Raw genomic sequence first — 21,713 nt, 5'->3', positions numbered from 1 at the left:
AGTTCATAAGCAATAAAAAACGATATTCACGGATGGTAGTTCAATTCATTAATCTATACATAAGGATAAAAACCATGCTAGGTAAAATAATACAATGATTTCAATGAAGCAAGTTCTTTAACGGCTAGCAACTAATCAATAGTCATGCATTGGCAATTAAGTGCCTGCACTTATGCCATATGGCTGCCAGAAATCTTGAGACGACAAATACAATGTGATCAGTTGTATCAGTTTTCAATACTCTATAAGCGTGCATGCACTGTACAAAACCCAAGTTTTTGCACAGAGGAATGAGCCAATACTTCCTGGACTTGCAGTAGGCTGGGCAGAAGAAGAGAACGTGTAGTTCATTTTCTGTGTCACAGCTGCAACCAGGACAGTTTGTTGGTGCAGAAGAAGACCATTTGCTGGTAAAGGCTCTTAAAGTTATAGTGCTATATCTCCATTGAATGTAAAGTTTCCTAGGTAAAATGGGGTGAATAACATCCATGAAATGCTCAAAATGATAGGAAGTTTGATAGTTAAAAAGGACTCAGTTAAGGTGCCGACATGAGGGTTGGACAACGCAGCAGCAAATTTATTATAAAAAAATAACCTAGTAAGGGACTTTTGCGAAACCAATTTACCACTCCTCACTGGATCATACCATAGGTCAGGTACTCCCAACCTTACGCATTCGTTCTTTATGAACATAAGCCATGGAATTTTGCCTGCACTATGAAAGGTTAACATTTCCTTGAGTTCTAGCCTGTAACTTGACAGCTCTGGAGTAGTCCAGAGCCTTCGCCAGAACCTATGGGGTTTAAGTGCTAGTTCATCTTCAATGAATCTGAGCCCTAAGTCAAGCCTCAGAGGGAAGAGTGGGGTACTAGATGGTAAGGTCAGCAGTTGTCTTAGGAATTTATTCTCTGTTTTAACAATTTCAGGCCTACAATTGTATCCCCATAGCTCACGTCCATACATGATTGCACCTCTTGCTTGCGTTTTATAAATCTCCAGAGGAGGACCAACTGGTTTGAATGTAGACAAATTGGAGAGCTTAAGAATTCCCCCAGTAAGCTGTGCCAATTTCATTTGTGACTTGATTTGCTGGGGACCCCAAGACAGGTTCTCATTTACGGTTATCCCCAGGTAATCAAAAGTCAACACCATTTCTAATCTTGTTGCTCCTAGACTGGGGTTTGGCCGAGTGGTAGCAGGGGGGTTGAAGATCATGAATTTAGTTTTGAGAGCATTGATCTCCAAACCACGCCCTCTACAAAATTCTTCAAAGCTATCCAGTATACGTTGAATCCACATGGGAGACTTAGACAGGAGAAGGGTATCGTCGGCGAACATAATCGCCGGTACCCTATTACCCACCAACTTTGGGGCATCAATGTTCTGTCCTCCAATTAAATGGGCGATTATCCCAGAGGCAGAAAAGGGTGGGTGCCAATACGCACCCCTGCCTCACCCCCCGGTCAATGGGGAGTCTAGAAGACAATGCCCCATTCTTCCCACATCTGACCTGTGCGAAGTTCGCCTCATGTAGCCTCATCAGGATAGTTCAAAGATGAGCCGAAATGCCCAATTCAAGCAGCAGAGACCATCGTTTCCCGCGGGGAACTAGGTCAAAAGCGGAACGGGGGTCCACAAACACCATATAGAGGCTTCCACCCTCTACCCTGACCGTCTTCCAGGATAGCAATGCTAAGCGAAAGATCTGGTCCATTGTGGAAGTGTTCCTCCTGTACCCTGCCTGGTATGGGCTGAGGATTGCATGCTCCTCTATCCAGTCCTGGAGGCGATCTAATATGAGTCGCGCAAACATTTTCTGCGGGACATCAATGAGGCTGATAGGCCTGTAGTTGGCTGGGAGCAGAGGAGAGCCCTTCTTGAATATGAGGACAATCTCTGCTCCCAGCCAGGTACAGGGAACCGCCATCCCTATCAGGACTGCGTTGAAAAGTATCTGTCTGAAGAGGTCTCCCGGGAGTTTATCAAGACCCGGGGCTTTTCCTACCGCAAGTTTAGCAATAGCGTTGCAAACCTCCTCTGTGGTAAACTCAAAAACTTCAGACTGGGAAGTCGGAGCAGAAAATACCAGTGTAATTTCCGTCCCGTCCTCCATGGAGTACAGTGCCTAAAAGTGCTCTTCCCAGACTGCGGCGTCTATATTGGGTTCAATGGCCGACTTCAGATTGCCACTGCCATTGTTAACTATGTACCAGAATTTCCGAGAGTCCCTGATAGCAAGGGCGGCAGTTAGACTGGTCCAGATTTCATAATCCCAGTCTTCTCTGGCTTGCTTGATTGTCATTTTATATTGTGCTCCCCTATCTTGTATTTGGAGTTTATTATTATTTAGCTTTAGGGCCTGAACTAGGTCTGTCTTGGCCTTTCTGCATGCTGCATTATACCATGAGCCTACAGGAGCCCTTTTGTTCCTGTTGGCCGCCCAGGGATTGAATACCTCTGCTAGAGAGGATACTAAATCCATATGGATAGCCTGAATTTTCACATCAAAGTCAGGAGGCAGTGGTTGATTATTTAATACGTCAACCTCCTCGAAGAGTGGGACAATTCGATTGTATACTGTACAGAGTTCTTCTGGACGAGCCCCTATTTTATCCCATCTCACTCTGCGTCTGTCATTTGATAGTATGATCCGGTCCTCCGGATCCCCAGAATTGATGTCCTTTTTGCCTGGGCCAAGAGATACCAGCTCCAAAATTAGAGCATTATGGTCGCTCTCGACTCTTGCTTTTACATGAAGGTCGATGACCTTGGGCCACATCCGCGTTTCTACGAGGATGTAGTCGAGATGAGATTCCTGACCAGGTTTATTGAATGTACACTTAGCTGGCATGTCCGAAGGCGTACGCCCATTACAGGCCCTGTTTGAGTGATTTAGGGTTAGGGCAGTGATCTGGATTGCTAGAGGAGACCACGTCCTCGGTGGTGGAGAGTTACTCAGTCGGATTGCCCAGTATTCATCCTCTGCCAGTAGGTCGCCATCCTTCATGCCTACTAAGGGCTCGAAGTGGCAGTTCGGATCACCCCCTACCAGGAGATGGATATCACTAGTAAGGGTATGCCAGAAATGTGACAACTCCTCTATGGTTCTCGATTCACTGGCTAAGCTTACAGGTCATCAGTAAACATTGACAAGAGCAAGCTTGAAAGCGTTTGGCCAGGCGAGAAGTACGCATTGAACGTCTTCTGAATTAGTATGAAGAGTCTTGGCCTTACAACCCAAGTGCGAGCCAACCCAGATGGTAAGACCTCCTGCTGGTCGCGCCCTCCCTCCCCAACGGGCAGGAAGATGGAATGCGGCTTAGCCCCCACGGAGTTGCTCGTCTCGTGCCCAAGTCTCCGGAAAGAGACATATGTCATTTTTGTCGACAAAGGCTTCCCACTCAGGGCATGCTAATTTATTAGGTAGGCCTGCGACATTATTGAACCTGTCTTGGTACCCCTGTCATTATTAACTCTGCTGTCCCTTATACCTCCTTCACCCGGATTTGTAGCCAGGCTGGCCATTGTATTGCCTTTTAGATTAATACTTGTTAGATCATTATTGGTCCCTATGGGGGTACCTATAATTGGCAAGTGTGTATCTGGAACTTCCAGAGTTTCCTTGGTGGTGCCAGCCACCACTGCTCCACCAGGGAGTGCAGAGCTCCCTCTCTGTGCTGTAATAGGATGTCTTACTTGAGATCCCTGGCAAACCCCGTGTATCCCACCTGCTTATGCTGCTGTCAATCCACCATGTCCAAGCAACTGAATCTGTTTTGGGTATGAATATGACTGAGTGCATGGGGTTGTACAAACCTACCCCTGTCTAGCCTACCCACTCCTCGTGGCTCTACTAACCTCCATTCACGTCCCGTATCTAATGTGTTGCACGGAGGGTAGAAATATGACAGTGGGAAGGGTTGGATGGCTGACCCCGGGTTATGGTGCATCCACTCACAGATGTACGCCACGGTCCACGGGTCCCGAAAATGTACCAGAACACAGTCACCTTTGTTGCTCTTTGGCCTGCGCCCCACCCAAGACACCCTTCGGACCATAAAAATGTCGCTGCTGATATGGGCAGGGAGTGCTAGGTTAATCAAAAAGGGAATGGACACTGGTATCTACTTAACCATCGGTCAAGTATTGACAACCCTCATAGAACACCTGGTCTAGATCGTTGCGGTATATCTTTTTTCCGCCCCGCCAGGGATCTTGGCATAGTCATAGGGTTGTCAAATAACGTGCGGTATGCCTGCCTCACCCGAGGCTACCTCTGGTTCAGGTAGAAGTGTCCAGAAATCAAAAGGAAAAAAGGGGAATTTTACACTAAAAACAGTGTGTCACCTTAATAATTTTTAATGAGAAATAGGTTGACACTGTATTAAAAATTAGCGATATATAAGGTATAATCGAGTTACTTGATTACCATATATCAATCAGTATATGGAGGTGTCGACATGTTTCAGCTCTTATGGCCCAGCCGGGTCTAGCGAGCTTTCGTCAGGACAATAGACAAACAAACAACATATAAAGGTACTCACACAATTAGTGTTGGGTCCTATTTAGCTTATTGAGCTGAAATTTTACCTATAATGGGGGGACACAAAATACCACATTGAAAGTATACAGTGTAGGTGATTAGGCATTATACTGTTAGGTAACAAGCACTAACTAGAATTACTAGTGTAAAAGAATGATATGTATCTAATTCAGAGTACATACAATTACGCAGGATAGGAAGGGAAGGAGGTAAGGAGGTAAGGTTTAAGCAAGGAGCAATTGGAGTCTCACTTCTAAGGTTAAAAGTCGGTAATGTATAGCACTTTCTTTACACAAGGTAACACTTGATGGCCCCTGCGCATTGCTGTTCATATGCGTGGAAGCAATTGGGTAATGTATAGCCACTACTAGCTACAACATTGTCTCATCGCTATTATTTCTAAAAGTAAAAATTGAAAGACCCTGCGCATTGATGTTCAAATGCGCGGAAGCAATTGGGTAATGTATAGCCACTAATAGCTAGAGCGTTGTCTCATCGCTTTCATTTCTAAAGATGAAACATTGAAGCCCCGGCGCATTGCTGTTTATATGCGCGGAAGCCTTAGGGCAAATGGGGAGGCACCGTTTGTGTATTGAGGTTTTGTTTACCAGCGTTATTTGTAAATGGAATGAAAGACTTAACACCGGTACGCTGATTTTGATGTGCGCGCTAATGCAAATACGCTAACAAACAAACACACAACCCAGCAGTGCTACGTAAAAAGTACCTTGATAGGTTTAGTTTGTCAGCATCAGCAGGAATGTGGAGTCGCTGTACACGGTCATTGCTATAAGATATACACACAATTAGGCAAAGGTTGCTCGGAGTTCTTACCGGTTTTGCGAAGTGTTTGAGGAAGATCTTACCCGCATGGACTGGCTATCAGTCCTTGTGCTGACTCCGCTCCTGGTTACGGGCGGGGTTCAACATCCGGGCTTAAGGCTGGTGGCTCAAACACTGAAAAGGGACTAGGAGAATTCAGCTAAACACCTACTGCAAGATGGCTACCAACCAGTCTTACTAAGTAATAAATTACACAATGTAGTCACATTGTCAGTAAGATAATCAGATGGAATATTGGCAAAGGGTGTTAATAGTTACAGTTATCCCTTTTGGATGCCAAGTAATCAAAATTCATTATCCCCAGATTTCGTTAAAAAACGAGTACAAATCCCAATATGATGGGTAACACTATTCATCTGATTAGTTAATGTATGGTATTCAATGTTATTCAATGTTATTCTCAAAGGGTGCCACTTAATTAAACTGGTTCCAAGGAACATTGTCATTCATTCCCCGTACATGGGTGCCAAGTCGATCCACCCACCTTTGCTCCTTTTCAAACAGAACTTGCTCGGCGTTATCATTCTTGTTCTTTAGCATCTCAATTACAGTCCAGCGTAGGTCCTCACAAGAATGACCTGCTTCCACAAAATGTGTACAGAGCTTGGTGTTGTTTTTCTTTGTCCTGACATTGCTCCTGTGTGCCCCAATTCTCAACTTGATTTTTCTACAGGTCATGCCTATATATTGGCGTTCACAGGGGCAAGTGACCATGTAAATTACGTGTGTTGAGTTGCAATTGGTGTGTTGCCTTTGGGTCCATTTCAGGGTAGATGTCAGTTGTAGAGTCTTTGTGGGTTTTGTTAATTTGCATACTCCACAAGTGCCGCATGGATAGTGTCCTACTATCGGTTCCATTCTGATGTCTCTGATCACAGGAATAGTCTGTTTTTTCTGTGGTCTTGTGTGGACCAGGACGTCTCTGATGTTTTTTGTTCTTTTATTGGCAAATCTGGGATTAGGCCAGTTCAGTTGTCCAGATGTAATTATTTGCCAATTTTTTCTGATAAGCTTTTGTACATCGTTAGTAGCCGGACAGTAAGTGGTTACGCACGTTACCAGATCTTTTATAGGTTCCTTTTCATTGATTTGCAAGAGGCAATCACGGGGCTGATTTTTAGCCCTTTTCATACATTTCTTGATCACAGCGGTGGTGTAGTCTCTCTTTTGTAGTTTCAGACTCAATTCCTGTGCCTGTATTGCGTAATCACTGTTCTTGCTACAGTTCCTTTTGTGGCGGAGGAATTGACTGAATGGGAGGTTGTCCCGCAAGGGTCGAGGGTGGTAACTGCAATAGGAAAGCAAGCTGTTCTTTGCCGTTGGCTTTGTAAAAGTTCTAGTCTCCAATTTTCCTTTTTCATGGAAAATGGTTAGATCCAGGAAATCTATGCTTTTGTTACTGGCAGCAAAAGTAAACTTGAGCCATCGATCTCTTGTGTTTAGCCAGTTCATGAATTCTGGAAGATCCTCTTTTGTATCCCAAATCAGTAGCACATCATCTATATAACGTTTCCAGTATATGATACTGGAAACGTACGGATTGGTCATGTTCAACACCGAATCTTGTTCCAGTTGGCTCACGTAGAGCCCTGCCACCGAAGGAGCACAGGCACTCCCCATGGAGGTTCCATGAATTTGAAGGAACAGTTGTCCATTGTACTCAAAGTAGTTTTCTTTTAACACCAAGCGACAACATTCCAAAATGAAGTGGCGAGGAGTTTTATGAAGCCATTCTTGGTTAAAAGGTAGATCTTCTAACATTTGCAGAGTGTCTTCTTGAGGTAAGCTTGTATACAAGGCTTCAACATCAAGCCCTACCAACAGCATTGTGTTGGGATTAAACTCTAAATCTGCAATTTGGATCAAGAGGTCCCTGGTGTCTTTTAAGTAAGTTGGAGTTTTCTGAACCAGCTTTTTTAGATATTCATCTGTGAATTTTGATAGGGGCTCCAACAGTGACCCTATGCCCGAGACGATTGGGCGTCCTGGTGGTGGCAGTCTATTTTTGTGAGTTTTTGGGAGTGAATAAAAGAATGGTGTTCTGGGGCTCTTCGGTGTCAAAAACTCGGCTTCTTTTTTTGAGATCCAACCACTTATTTCGGCTTCATGTACCATTATTGCTATGGTGTTCGTCAGTCTGTCAGTGGGGTCTTCATCAATTTTTTTGTAAAAATTTTCATCAGACAGGAGAGACAAGCATTGTTGATCGTATCCGTCCTTTGACAGGATCACCACTCCACCCCCCTTGTCAGCTGGTTTTATGACAATTTGCTCGTTGTTCTTGAGCTCAGACAGTGCTAGGCGTTCCTTTTTGGTTAAATTTTGGTAGGTCTTTTTGGAACCCAAGTTGTCAATTCCTTTCATGACTGCCTGCTCAAATGTTTGTATCTCGATGGGTACTGTGGCCATAGGGGGACAAAATTTGGATTTTCTCCTCAGATTAGTGTCTCCTTCATTATGTGGAGGTGTGGATTCATTGAAAAAGGCTTTTAGTTTTAAGGTCCGACAGAATTCATTGATCTCACACTTGAGTCGAAAGCAATCCAAAGGGGGGGTGGGTACAAATCCTAATCCTTTATTAAGGACAGTCATCTGGTCAGTGGTTAACCTGATCTCTGATAAGTTGACCACTAGAGAATCTTCTAGAGAGTTTTCTTGCTGGGACCTGGTTGAGCTGACGACATACTGCGTGTCTGTACCTGCGGTTGCTGGTCTTGCCAAGTCAAATTTTTCTTTCTGCCGCGCGTTTGATTTTGGCCTCTCCCTAAAAAAGGCTGTTGTTGTTGGTTCATGGTGTTGGGCATACCTTGATTGTCCATTTGTTGTTGAGGATGGATATTGGGGATATATGGATCCCTCAGTTTGCAGGTTGGATGGATCCATATATCCCCAATAACCAGCTGACAAGGGGGGTGGAGTGGTGATCCTGTCAAAGGACGGATACGATCAACAATGCTTGTCTCTCCTGTCTGATGAAAATTTTTACAAAAAAATTGATGAAGACCCCACTGGCAGACTGACGAACACCACAGGAATAATGGTACATGAAGCCGAAATAAGTGGTTGGATCTCAAAAAAAGAAGCCGAGTTTTTGACACCGAAGAGCCCCAGAACACCATTCTTTTATTCACTCCCAAAAACTCACAAAAATAGACTGCCACCACCAGGACGCCCAATCGTCTCGGGCATAGGGTCACTGTTGGAGCCCCTATCAAAATTCGCAGATGAATATCTAAAAAAGCTGGTTCAGAAAACTCCAACTTACTTAAAAGACACCAGGGACCTCTTGATCCAAATTGCAGATTTAGAGTTTAATCCCAACACAATGCTGTTGGTAGGGCTTGATGTTGAAGCCTTGTATACAAGCTTACCTCAAGAAGACACTCTGCAAATGTTAGAAGATCTACTTTTTAACCAAGAATGGCTTCATAAAACTCCTCGCCACTTCATTTTGGAATGTTGTCGCTTGGTGTTAAAAGAAAACTACTTTGAGTACAATGGACAACTGTTCCTTCAAATTCATGGAACCTCCATGGGGAGTGCCTGTGCTCCTTCGGTGGCAGGGCTCTACGTGAGCCAACTGGAACAAGATTCGGTGTTGAACATGACCAATCCGTACGTTTCCAGTATCATATACTGGAAACGTTATATAGATGATGTGCTACTGATTTGGGATACAAAAGAGGATCTTCCAGAATTCATGAACTGGCTAAACACAAGAGATCGATGGCTCAAGTTTACTTTTGCTGCCAGTAACAAAAGCATAGATTTCCTGGATCTAACCATTTTCCATGAAAAAGGAAAATTGGAGACTAGAACTTTTACAAAGCCAACGGCAAAGAACAGCTTGCTTTCCTATTGCAGTAACCACCCTCGACCCTTGCGGGACAACCTCCCATTCAGTCAATTCCTCCGCCACAAAAGGAACTGTAGCAAGAACAGCGATTACGCAATACAGGCACAGGAATTGAGTCTGAAACTACAAAAGAGAGACTACACCACCGCTGTGATCAAGAAATGTATGAAAAGGGCTAAAAATCAGCCCCGTGATTGCCTCTTGCAAATCAATGAAAAGGAACCTATAAAAGATCTGGTAACGTGCGTAACCACTTACTGTCCGGCTACTAACGATGTACAAAAGCTTATCAGAAAAAATTGGCAAATAATTACATCTGGACAACTGAACTGGCCTAAACCCAGATTTGCCAATAAAAGAACAAAAAACATCAGAGACGTCCTGGTCCACACAAGACCACAGAAAAAACAGACTATTCCTGTGATCAGAGACATCAGAATGGAACCGATAGTAGGACACTATCCATGCGGCACTTGTGGAGTATGCAAATTAACAAAACCCACAAAGACTCTACAACTGACATCTACCCTGAAATGGACCCAAAGGCAACACACCAATTGCAACTCAACACACGTAATTTACATGGTCACTTGCCCCTGTGAACGCCAATATATAGGCATGACCTGTAGAAAAATCAAGTTGAGAATTGGGGAACACAGGAGCAATGTCAGGACAAAGAAAAACAACACCAAGCTCTGTACACATTTTGTGGAAGCAGGTCATTCTTGTGAGGACCTACGCTGGACTGTAATTGAGATGCTAAAGAACAAGAATGATAACGCCGAGCAAGTTCTGTTTGAAAAGGAGCAAAGGTGGGTGGATCGACTTGGCACCCATGTACGGGGAATGAATGACAATGTTCCTTGGAACCAGTTTAATTAAGTGGCACCCTTTGAGAATAACATTGAATAACATTGAATACCATACATTAACTAATCAGATGAATAGTGTTACCCATCATATTGGGATTTGTACTAGTTTTTTAACGAAATCTGGGGATAATGAATTTTGATTACTTGGCATCCAAAAGGGATAACTGTAACTATTAACACCCTTTGCCAATATTCCATCTGATTATCATACTGACAATGTGACTACATTGTGTAATTTATTACTTAGTAAGACTGGTTGGTAGCCATCTTGCAGTAGGTGTTTAGCTGAATTCTCCTAGTCCCTTTTCAGTGTTTGAGCCACCAGCCTTAAGCCCGGATGTTGAACCCCGCCCGTAACCAGGAGCGGAGTCAGCACAAGGACTGATAGCCAGTCCATGCGGGTAAGATCTTCCTCAAACACGTCGCAAAACCGGTAAGAACTCCGAGCAACCTTTGCCTAATTGTGTGTATATCTTATAGCAATGACCGTGTACAGCGACTCCGCATTCCTGCTGATGCTGACAAACTAAACCTATCAAGGTACTTTTTACGTAGCACTGCTGGGTTGTGTGTTTGTTTGTTAGCGTATTTGCATTAGCGCACACATCAAAATCAGCGTACCGGTGTTAAGTCTTTCATTCCATTTACAAATAACGCTGGTAAACAAAACCTCAATACACAAACGGTGCCTCCCCATTTGCCCTAAGGCTTCCGCGCATATAAACAGCAATGCGCCGGGGCTTCAATGTTTCATCTTTAGAAATGAAAGCGATGAGACAACGCTCTAGCTATTAGTGGCTATACATTACCCAATTGCTTCCGCGCATTTGAACATCAATGCGCAGGGTCTTTCAATTTTTACTTTTAGAAATAATAGCGATGAGACAATGTTGTAGCTAGTAGTGGCTATACATTACCCAATTGCTTCCACGCATATGAACAGCAATGCGCAGGGGCCATCAAGTGTTACCTTGTGTAAAGAAAGTGCTATACATTACCGACTTTTAACCTTAGAAGTGAGACTCCAATTGCTCCTTGCTTAAACCTTACCTCCTTACCTCCTTCCCTTCCTATCCTGCGTAATTGTATGTACTCTGAATTAGATACATATCATTCTTTTACACTAGTAATTCTAGTTAGTGCTTGTTACCTAACAGTATAATGCCTAATCACCTACACTGTATACTTTCAATGTGGTATTTTGTGTCCCCCCATTATAGGTAAAATTTCAGCTCAATAAGCTAAATAGGACCCAACACTAATTGTGTGAGTATCTTTATATGTTGTTTGTTTGTCTATTGTCCTGACGAAAGCTCGCTAGACCCGGCTGGGCCATAAGAGCTGAAACATGTCGACACCTCCATATACTGATTGATATATGGTAATCAAGTAACTCGATTATACCTTATATATCGCTAATTTTTAATACAGTGTCAACCTATTTCTCATTAAAAAATTATTAAGGTGACACACTGTTTTTAGTGTAAAATTCCCCTTTTTTCCTTTTGATTTCTGGACACTTCTACCTGAACCAGAGGTAGCCTCGGGTGAGGCAGGCTTACCGCACGTTATTTGACAACCCTATGACTATGCCAAGATCCCTGGCGGGGCGGAAAAAAGATATACCGCAACGATCTAGACCAGGTGTTCTATGAGGGTTGTCAATACTTGACCGATGGTTAAGTAGATACCAGTGTCCATTCCCTTTTTGATTAACCTAGCATTGAACCAGGGGAACCGAATGGACTGTGAATCCTCTTCCCTCCTTTTTGATATAAATATAAATGGGCAGGGAGTGGTCTATTTTTGTTAAGCCAATCGGAGACTTTATTTTTTAGGGACGAAAAGGATTCCCTCCTAGAATCACTTAATTCTGGGACCCCTGTTAGGACCACAAGGTACGGGCTCGATTTAGGGGGTAGGTCTATTCTAGTTTCCCTAGTCGAGCCCGTGTCGAGTTGGTCGTAACGGGTCTCCTTTGGTTTTTCAATGATAGGCACTACCGGGACATTGACAGGGGAATCTACTATTACTGCGATGTTTGTACTGATGACATTGGCAGAATGCGAATCTGCAGATACTGGAAGATTTTGTGACGGTGGCTCCCCCTGGCCTTTGTTGGATTGGGCGGTATTCAAAGTCACATTATTAGTCTTTAGGCTGTTCGCGGTCATCAATGTTGCTTTTTTTCGATTTTGGACAGCCTTAGTTCAATCTGTGCCAATCTAGTTTCAAGTGGCTGGAGTGATGACCTTAAGAAAGCACCCAATTTTATATAGAAAGGATCCTCCATTGTGGCCGATGCGCTGGTAGAGTTTGCCCCTCCTAAGGAACGTGCAGTTGAAGGTGGTGTGGCATTCTTGTCCACAACTTTCGGGGCCACAGGGGCCTGGCACGGGCTAGCAGGATCTCTGGTGTTAGTACGCCTTGCCTGCTTAGCCTTCCTGCCACCAGTGGCAGCTGCACTTCGCTTCCTTTTGGGTATTGCCCCCTCTAGTCTCCCCGTTGCTGCCGAGTAATAGGCCTTTTTGGAGTAATTATCGGTGTTGACACTGGAGTGGTGTCTGCTACTGAGGATGTCTGAGATTTGCCTACTGAAGATATTAATCCCAAATCCTGAGTGGACTGTAGGCTCTGAGCGGACACGAGAGCTTCTGTATCAATTCCTCACGGAATGCGCTCTGGTGTGTGAGCGTTCGCGAAATGACCCAAGGAGAATCTTTTAGCTAAAGTAATATCTTGGGAGAGGCAGTGCTCCATCAAATTTATTTCGTGGTCCAGTACAGAGTTTTCCCTGATAATAAAGTTATCCAGCGTCCCTGTTATATAACTGCCCGATGTCAGCGTCTTGCTCCTACTTTCACGCCCGGCATGTTTCTGTCACAGGTAGTAAATCAAGTAAGTACTTACAGAATGCCGGGTCAACTTCCAAGTAGAAACAGACCAGATGTACGAGGGGTGGCCCGGTCCGGTCTCCTCCGGGCTGCAATGGGCTAAAACAGGCACCGCCCTTGGCCCGGGCTTTGCCAGGCACGCACACGCGTGCGTTCCGCAGAGCGGAGAGTGTGTCTACTTTTGTACCAGCAGGAAGAGGAGTCGGGAAGAGGAGACAGCTGAGGGCGATGGCGGGGCTGCTGGTCCTCGCAGTCCCGTCCGGTAAAGTGCTGCCCAGATCAAAGTCCCGGTTCACTGCTGCGAGCGGCTCCCGCGGAGCGGGGGCCACGAGCTGTTTATGCAATGGCAGGCAAGAGGAGGAGGAGTCGGGAAGAGGACACAGCTGAGGGCGATGGAGGGGCTGCTGGTCGTCGCAGTCCCGTCCGGTAAAGTGCTGCCCATTTCAAAGTCCCGGTTCACTGCTGCGAGCGGCTCCCGCGGAGCAGGGGCAGTGAGCAGTTTATGCAATGGCAGGCAAGAGAAGGAAGAGTTGGGAAGAGGACACAGCTGACGGGGATGGTCGGGTCTGCTGGTCCTCGCAGTCCCGTCCGGTAAAGTGCTGCCCTGATCAAAGTCCCGGTTCACTGCTGCGAGCGGCTCCCGCGGAGCGGTGGCCGCGAGCAGTTTATGCAATGGCAGGCAAGAGGAGGAGGAGTCGGGAAGAGGACACAGCTGAGGGCGATGGCGGGACTGCTGGTCCTCGCAGTCCCGTCCGGTAAAGTGCTGCCCAGATCAAAGTCCCGGTTCACTGCTGCGAGCGGCACCCTTGTACATTTTGTGATGTATCAATGCATACCATGCAAATTGTCCTGGAGTCATGGTCACAGGGACCCTTTGGCATGTAGGGCCCAGCACATCATCTATTCATTATTGTCACCTTGTTGATTTGTCTGACCTGGCAGACATCACAGCTGGCCATGGACTGGCCAGTGTATTGTACTGCATGGCTTTTTCCTGTCATGTACAGATTTAGATTTATGAGCCCACACACGCTTCCTAAATATTGTAATGGTCCTAGCTGATTGGGCCACATGGCAATGCACTCATCAGTGTGTGCTGTGCATGGTTGTGCCCAGTCTTCCTTGTGCATGTACATTGGTGTGTCACTCTTTGTTATCTGTGACAGTTCCCTTTGCTTGCCTGTGTGCAATTGCTGACACATGTTTCTGGGTGGGTGGGGAGTGTTCCATCCTGCTCAGGGGTGGGACAAGGGGGACTGTTGGGAGTTATGGTGCAAGCCTCACACACACCCAAAACACCCTCGATGGGAAGATGGTTGCCTATCTGTTAGTTAGTTTGGTTAACACTGGAATGGCTTCCAAGTGCTTGTGGGTGGGGGAGTGCTCTATCCTGCTGTGCTGTGGGACAGGGGGCATGCTGGGAGCAGTTGTGCAGGCCTCCCACCCTGGACACCCTCCCAGCCAAGATTGCTACCTACCTGTTAGGTGAAGGTGAACACTGCAATGGCTTCCAACTGCTTGTGGGTGGGGGAGTGCTCTATCCTGCTGGGGTGTGGGACAGGGGGCATGCTGGGAGTAGTTGTGCAGGTCTCCCACCCCCAAACACCCTCCCTGGGAAGATGGTTACCTACATGTTAGTTCATTTGGTGAACACTGCAATGGCTTCCAAGTGCTTGCGGGTGGGGGAGTGCTCTATTCTGCTGGGCTGTGGGACAGGGGGCATGCTGGGAGTAGTTGTGCAGGCCTCCCACCCCGGACACCCTCCCAGCCAAGATGGCTACCTACCTGTTAGGTGAAGGTGAACACTGCAATGGCTTCCAAGTGTTTGTGGGTGGGAGAGTGCTCTATCCTGGTGGGCTATGGGACAGGGGGCATGCTGGAAGTAGTTGTGCAGGCCTCCCACCCCCAGACTAAGCGTGGGCGTAAAATCCGTTTCGCGGGCGAATTTGCGGATTTTTGACGATTTCGCAATCCGCGAATCGAGCAAATTTGCCCAATAATCCGCAAATTCGCAAGCTACGAATTATTTTGCTTGGTTGCGCTTGAAAAATACAATATCGCGCGCGCGGCGTTGACTCTGAGTCCGCCGAGTTGTTTTTCTCCCAGGTTTGCGCGTGCTGCGCCATTTTCGTTCTTACTGCGTGATCGCGCGAGAGTTTTTCGAACGCAATTACGTTATCGCGTCTTGCCATCTTGCACAGCGAGAGTATGACAACGCGAGTACGTCATAAAGGCCCGCGATCACACATTGTGGTAGTAAACAATGCCGAACACGTAGATGCGGCGAGCAGCTGACTTCCGGCGGGAGATTTGAACAGCTCGCGTTCCCGAAATTGCAAAAATTGCAATTCTGCACAAGAAATCCACCGCAGGAAGTATAAACCTTGTGAAAATGATGATTTTGATCGGAATAACTCCTAAGATTGACATTTGGCTGCACTTTTTGGTGTAGGAGTCCATTTTTTGGGGTGGGGTGGGAGGAAGGAAGTGCCCCAGAGTCTCCAACTTCCTGTTCCAGTCCAGCAGGCTTCTCCCAGTGCTTTGTCCATGTCCTGGTCACTTTTCATTTGGCTGTGGAGCTGGAAGGATTACTTTTTGTGGCTGCTGCTGGATATTTGTATTTGAGGACTTTTTGGACTTTGGAGTTTGGATCACTTTTGGACTTGAGATTTTACAAGTAAGTTGGTGTTGTTTGTTTGGGGCATTGCAGTTGAGGCAACTCCAGTTCTAAAACTTTTTTTCACAACTTTAACAAAAAATATATTGTGGTGGGTAGCCACAGTATCCAGTAGGCCCAGGGTTAGTAATGGGTGCATGACACAACTGTTTCAGTGATTTTTTTAACTTAATTCTCATTTATGTCATGGAATTTTAGCTCACTGTTATATGTTGATTTTTAAACAAAAAATTGGGGTGCCTTTAATGCCTCACTAGCCAGTAGTCCCAGAGGTAGTGAGTGGTGCATGGACCAAGTCTTTCTGTGGGGTGTCTTGAATTTAAACATCATTGAGGGCATGGATGGCATTGGATTGTGGTGATTTCTGTGTGTTTTTCGAGTTTTGGGGGTGTTGTTGGGGCCTGGCCATGTGGGTGGGGGCAATTTTGAACCCTGGTACAGGCAGGGCCTGGCTTTGTGGTGGGGGTCAAGGGGCCATTTTGAAGCCAGGCAGTGTGCTCAGGCCTGCACCCAGTTTGCCTTGCTTTCAACCATTATGCCCAGGGGTACTCAGTGTTGCATGGGCCTAGTCTTTCTGTGGGGTGTCTTGAATTTAAACATCATTATCATTGGGGGCATAGATGGCATGGGATTGTGGTGATTTTTGAGTGTTTTTTTACTTTTTGGGGTGTTGTTGGGGCCTGGCCATGTGGGTGGGGGCCATTTTGAACCCTGGTACAGGCAGGGCCTGGCCATGTGGCTGGGAGGTCAAGGGCTCATTTTGAAGCCAGGCAGTGTGCTCAGGCCTGCACCCAGTTTGCCTTGCTTTCAACCATTATGCCCAGGGGTAATCAGTGGTGCATGGACCACGTCTTTCTGTGGGGTGTCTTGAATTTAAACATCTTTGAGGGCATGGATGGCATTGGATTGTGGTGATTTATATGTGTTTTTCGACTTTTTGGGTGCTGTTGGGGCCTGGCCATGTGGGTGGGGGCCATTTTGAGGGCTGGTCCAGGCAGGGTCTGGCCATGTGGCTGGGGGTCAAGGGCTCATTTTGAAGTCAGGCAGTGTGCTCAGGCCTGCACCCACTTTGCCTTGCTTTCATCCATTATGCCTAGGGGTAATCAGTGGTGCATGGACCAAGTCTTTCTGTGGTGTATCTTGAATTTAAACATCATTGAGGGCATGGATGGCATTGGATTGTGGTGATTTTTGTGTGTTTTTCGACTTTTTGGGTGCTGTTGGGGCCTGGCCATGTGGGTGGGGGCCATTTTGAGGGCTGGTCCAGGCAGGGCCTGGCCATGTGGCTCGGGGTAAAGGGCTCATTTTGAAGCCAGGCAGTGTCCTCAGGCCTGCACCCATTTTGCCGTGCTTTCATCCATTATGCCCGGGGGTACTCAGTGGTGCATGGACCAAGTCTTTCTGTGGGGTGTCTTGAATTTAAACATCATTGAGGGCATGGATGGCATTGGATTGTGGTGATTTATATGTATTTTTCAACTTTTTGGGGTGATGTTGGGGCCTGGCCATGTGGGTGGGGGCCATTTTGAGGGCTGGTCCAGGCAGGGCCTGGCCATGTGGCTGGGGGTCAAGGGCTCATTTTGAAGCCAGGCAGTGTGCTCAGGCCTGCACCCATTTTGCCTTGCTTTCATCCATTATGCCCAGGGGTACTCAGTGGTGCATGGACCAAGTCTCTCTGTGGGGGGTCTTGAATTTAAACATCATTGAGGGCATGGATGGCATTGGATTGTGGTGATTTTTGTGTGTTTTTCGACTTTTTGGGTGCTGTTGGGGCCTGGCCATGTGGGTGGAGGCCATTTTGAGGGCTGGTCCAGGCAGGGCCTTGCTATGTGGCTGGGGGTCAAGGGCCCATTTTGAAGCCAGGCACTGTGCTCAGGCCTGCATCCCTTTTGCCTTGCTTTCATCCATTATGCCCAGGGGTACTCAGTGGTGCATGGACCAAGTCTTTCTGTGGGGTGTCTTGGATTTAAACATCATTGAAGGCATGGATGGCATTGGATTGTGGTGATTTATATGTGTTTTTCGACTTTTTGGGGTGTTGTTGGGGCCTGGCCATGTGGGTGGGGGGCATTTTGAGCCCTGGTACAGGCAGGGCCTGGCCATGGGGTTTGGGTCAAGGGGCCATTTTGAAGCCAGGCAGTCTGCTCAGGCCTGCACCCAGTTTGCCTTGCTTTCAACCATTATGCCCAGGGGTACTCAGTGGTGCATGAGCCTAGTCATTCTGTGGGGTGTCTTGAATTTAAACATCATTGAGGGCATGGATGGCATGGGATTGTGGTGATTTTTGAGTGTTTTTTTTACTTTTTGGGGTGTTGTTGGGGCCTGGCCATGTGGGTGGGGGGCATTTTGAGGCCTGGTACAGGCAGGGCCTGGCCATGTGGTGGGGGTCAAGTGGCCATTTTGAAGCCAGGCAGTGTGCTCAGGCCTGCACCCAGTTTGCCTTGCTTTCAACCATTATGCCCAGGGATACTAGGTGGTGCATGGACCTAGTCTTTCTGTGGGGTGTCTTGAATTTAAACATCATTGAAGGCATGGATGGCATTGGATTGTGGTGATTTATATGTGTTTTTCGACTTTTTGGGGTGTTGTTGGGGCCTGGCCATGTGGGTGGGGGCAATTTTGAACCCTGGTACAGGCAGGGCCTGGCTTTGTGGTGGGGGTCAAGGGGCCATTTTGAAGCCAGGCAGTGTGCTCAGGCCTGCACCCAGTTTGCCTTGCTTTCAACCATTATGCCCAGGGGTACTCAGTGTTGCATGGGCCTAGTCTTTCTGTGGGGTGTCTTGAATTTAAACATCATTATCATTGAGGGCATAGATGGCATGGGATTGTGGTGATTTTTGAGTGTTTTTTTACTTTTTGGGGTGTTGTTGGGGCCTGGCCATGTGGGTGGGGGCCATTTTGAGCCCTGGTACAGGCAGGGCCTGGCCATGTGGTGTGGGTCAAGGGGGCATTTTGAAGCCAGGCAATGTGCTCAGGCCTGCACCCAGTTTGCCTTGCTTTCAACCATTATGCCCAGGGGTACTCAGTGGTGCATGAGCCTAGTCTTTCTGTGGGGTGTCTTGAATTTAAACATCATTGAGGGCATGGATGGCATGGGATTGTGGTGATTTTTGAGTGTTTTTTTACTTTTTGGGGTGTTGTTGGGGCCTGGCCATGTGGGTGGGGGCCATTTTGAGGCCTGGTACAGGCAGGGCCTGGCTTTGTGGTGGGGGTCAAGGGGCCATTTTGAAGCCAGGCAGTGTGCTCAGGCCTGCACCCAGTTTGCCTTGCTTTCAACCATTATGCCCAGGGATACTAGGTGGTGCATGGACCTAGTCTTTCTGTGGGGTGTCTTGAATTTAAACATCATTGAAGGCATGGATGGCATTGGATTGTGGTGATTTATATGTGTTTTTCGACTTTTTGGGGTGTTGTTGGGGTCTGGCCATGTGGGTGGGGGCAATTTTGAACCCTGGTACAGGCCGGGCCTGGCTTTGTGGTGGGAGTCAAGGGGCCATTTTGAAGCCAGGCAGTGTGCTCAGGCCTGCACCCAGTTTGCCTTGCTTTCAACCATTATGCCCAGGGGTACTCAGTGTTGCATGGGCCTAGTCTTTCTGTGGGGTGTCTTGAATTTAAACATCATTATCATTGAGGGCATAGACGGCATGGGATTGTGGTGCTTTTTGAGTGTTTTTTGAATTTTTGGGGTGTTGTTGGGGCCTGGCCATGTCGGTGAGGGCCATTTTGAGCCCTGGTACAGGCAGGGCCTGGCCATGTGGTGGGGGTCAAGGGGCCATTTTGAAGCCAGGCAGTGTGCTCAGGCCTGCACCCAGTTTGCCTTGCTTTCAACCATTATGCCCAGGGGTACTCAGTGGTGAATGAGCCTAGTCTTTCTGTGGGGTGTCTTGAATTTAAACATCATTGAGGGCATGGATGGCATGGGATTGTGGTGATTGTTAGTGTTTTTTGACTTTTTGGGGTGTTGTTGGGGCCTGGCCATCTGGGTGGGGGCCATTTTGAGGCCTGGTACAGGCAGGGCCTGACCATGTGGTGGGGGTCAAGTGGCTATTTTGAAGCCAGGCAGTGTGCTCAGGTCTGCACCCAGTTTGCCTTGCTTTCAACCATTATGCCCAGGGGTACTCAGTGGTGAATGAGCCTAGTCTTTCTGTGGGGTGTCTTGAATTTAAACATCATTGATGGCATGGGATTGTGGTGATTTTTTAGTGTTTTTTGACTTTTTGGGGTGTTGTTGGGGCCTGGCCATCTGGGTGGGGGCCATTTTGAGGCCTGGTACAGGCAGGGCCTGACCATGTGGTGGGGGTCAAGTGGCCATTTTGAAGCCAGGCAGTGTGCTCAGGCCTGCATCCAGTTTGCCTTGCTCTCAACCATTATGCCCAGGGGTACTCAGTGTTGCATGGGCCTAGTCTTTCTGTGGGGTGTCTTGAATTTAAACATCATTGAGGGCATAGATGGCATGGGATTGTGGTGATTTTTGAGTGTTTTTTTGACTTTTTGGGGTGTTGTTGGGGCCTGGACATGTGGGTGGGGGCCATTTTGAGCCCTGGTACAGGCAGGGCCTGGCCATGTGGTGGGGGTCAAGTGGCCATTTTGAAGTCAGGCAGTGTGCTCAGGCCTGCACCCAGTTTGCCTTGCTTTCAACCATTATGCCCAGGGATACTAGGTGGTGCATGGACCTAGTCTTTCTGTGGGGTGTCTTGAATTTATACATTATTGAAGGCATGGATGGCATTGGATTGTGGTGATTTATATGTGTTTTTCGACTTTTTGGGGTGTTGTTGGGGTCTGGCCATGTGGGTGGGGGCAATTTTGAACCCTGGTACAGGCCGGGCCTGGCTTTGTGGTGGGAGTCAAGGGGCCATTTTGAAGCCAGGCAGTGTGCTCAGGCCTGCACCCAGTTTGCCTTGCTTTCAACCATTATGCCCAGGGGTACACAGTGTTGCATGGGCCTAGTCTTTCTGTGGGGTGTCTTGAATTTAAACATCATTATCATTGAGGGCATAGACGGCATGGGATTGTGGTGCTTTTTGAGTGTTTTTTGAATTTTTGGGGTGTTGTTGGGGCCTGGCCATGTGGGTGGAGGCCATTTTGAGCCCTGGTACAGGCAGGGCCTGGCCATGTGGTGGGGGTCAAGGGGCCATTTTGAAGCCAGGCAGTGTGCTCAGGCCTGCACCCAGTTTGCCTTGCTTTCAACCATTATGCCCAGGGGTACACAGTGGTGCATGAGCCTAGTCTTTCTGTGGGGTGTCTTGAATTTAAACATCGTTGAGGGCATGGATGGCATGGGATTGTAGTGATTTTTGAGTGTTTTTTGACTTTTTGGGGTGTTGTTGGGTCCTGGCCATCTGGGTGGGGGCCATTTTGAGGCCTGGTACAGGCAGGGCCTGGCCATGTGGTGGGGGTCAAGTGGCCATTTTGAAGCCAGGCAGTGTGCTCAGGCCTGCACCCAGTTTGCCTTGCTTTCAACCATTATGCCCAGGGGTACTCAGTGGTGCATGGACCTAGTCCTTCTGTGGGGTGTCTTGAATTTAAACATCATTGAAGGCATGGATGGCATTGGATTGTGGTGATTTATATGTGTTTTTCGACTTTTTGGGGTGTTGTTGGGGCCTGGCCATGTGGGTGGGGGCAATTTTGAACCCTGGTACAGGCAGGGCCTGGCTTTGTGGTGGGGGTCAAGGGGCCATTTTGAAGCCAGGCAGTGTGCTCAGGCCTGCACCCAGTTTGCCTTGCTTTCAACCATTATGCCCAGGGGTACTCAGTGTTGCATGGGCCTAGTCTTTCTGTGGGGTGTCTTGAATTTAAACATCATTATCATTGGGGGCATAGATGGCATGGGATTGTGGTGATTTTTGAGTGTTTTTTTACTTTTTGGGGTGTTGTTGGGGCCTGGCCATGTGGGTGGGGGCCATTTTGAACCCTGGTACAGGCAGGGCCTGGCCATGTGGTGGGGGTCAAGGGGCCATTTTGAAGCCAGGCAGTGTGCTCAGGCCTGCACCCAGTTTGCCTTGCTTTCAACCATTATGCCCAG

The sequence above is a fragment of the Lissotriton helveticus genome, chromosome 2_1 (genome assembly GCF_964261635.1).
Source record: "Lissotriton helveticus chromosome 2_1, aLisHel1.1, whole genome shotgun sequence".
NCBI classification, from domain to species: Eukaryota; Metazoa; Chordata; class Amphibia; order Caudata; family Salamandridae; genus Lissotriton; species Lissotriton helveticus.
This window is presented reverse-complemented; position numbering follows the sequence as displayed.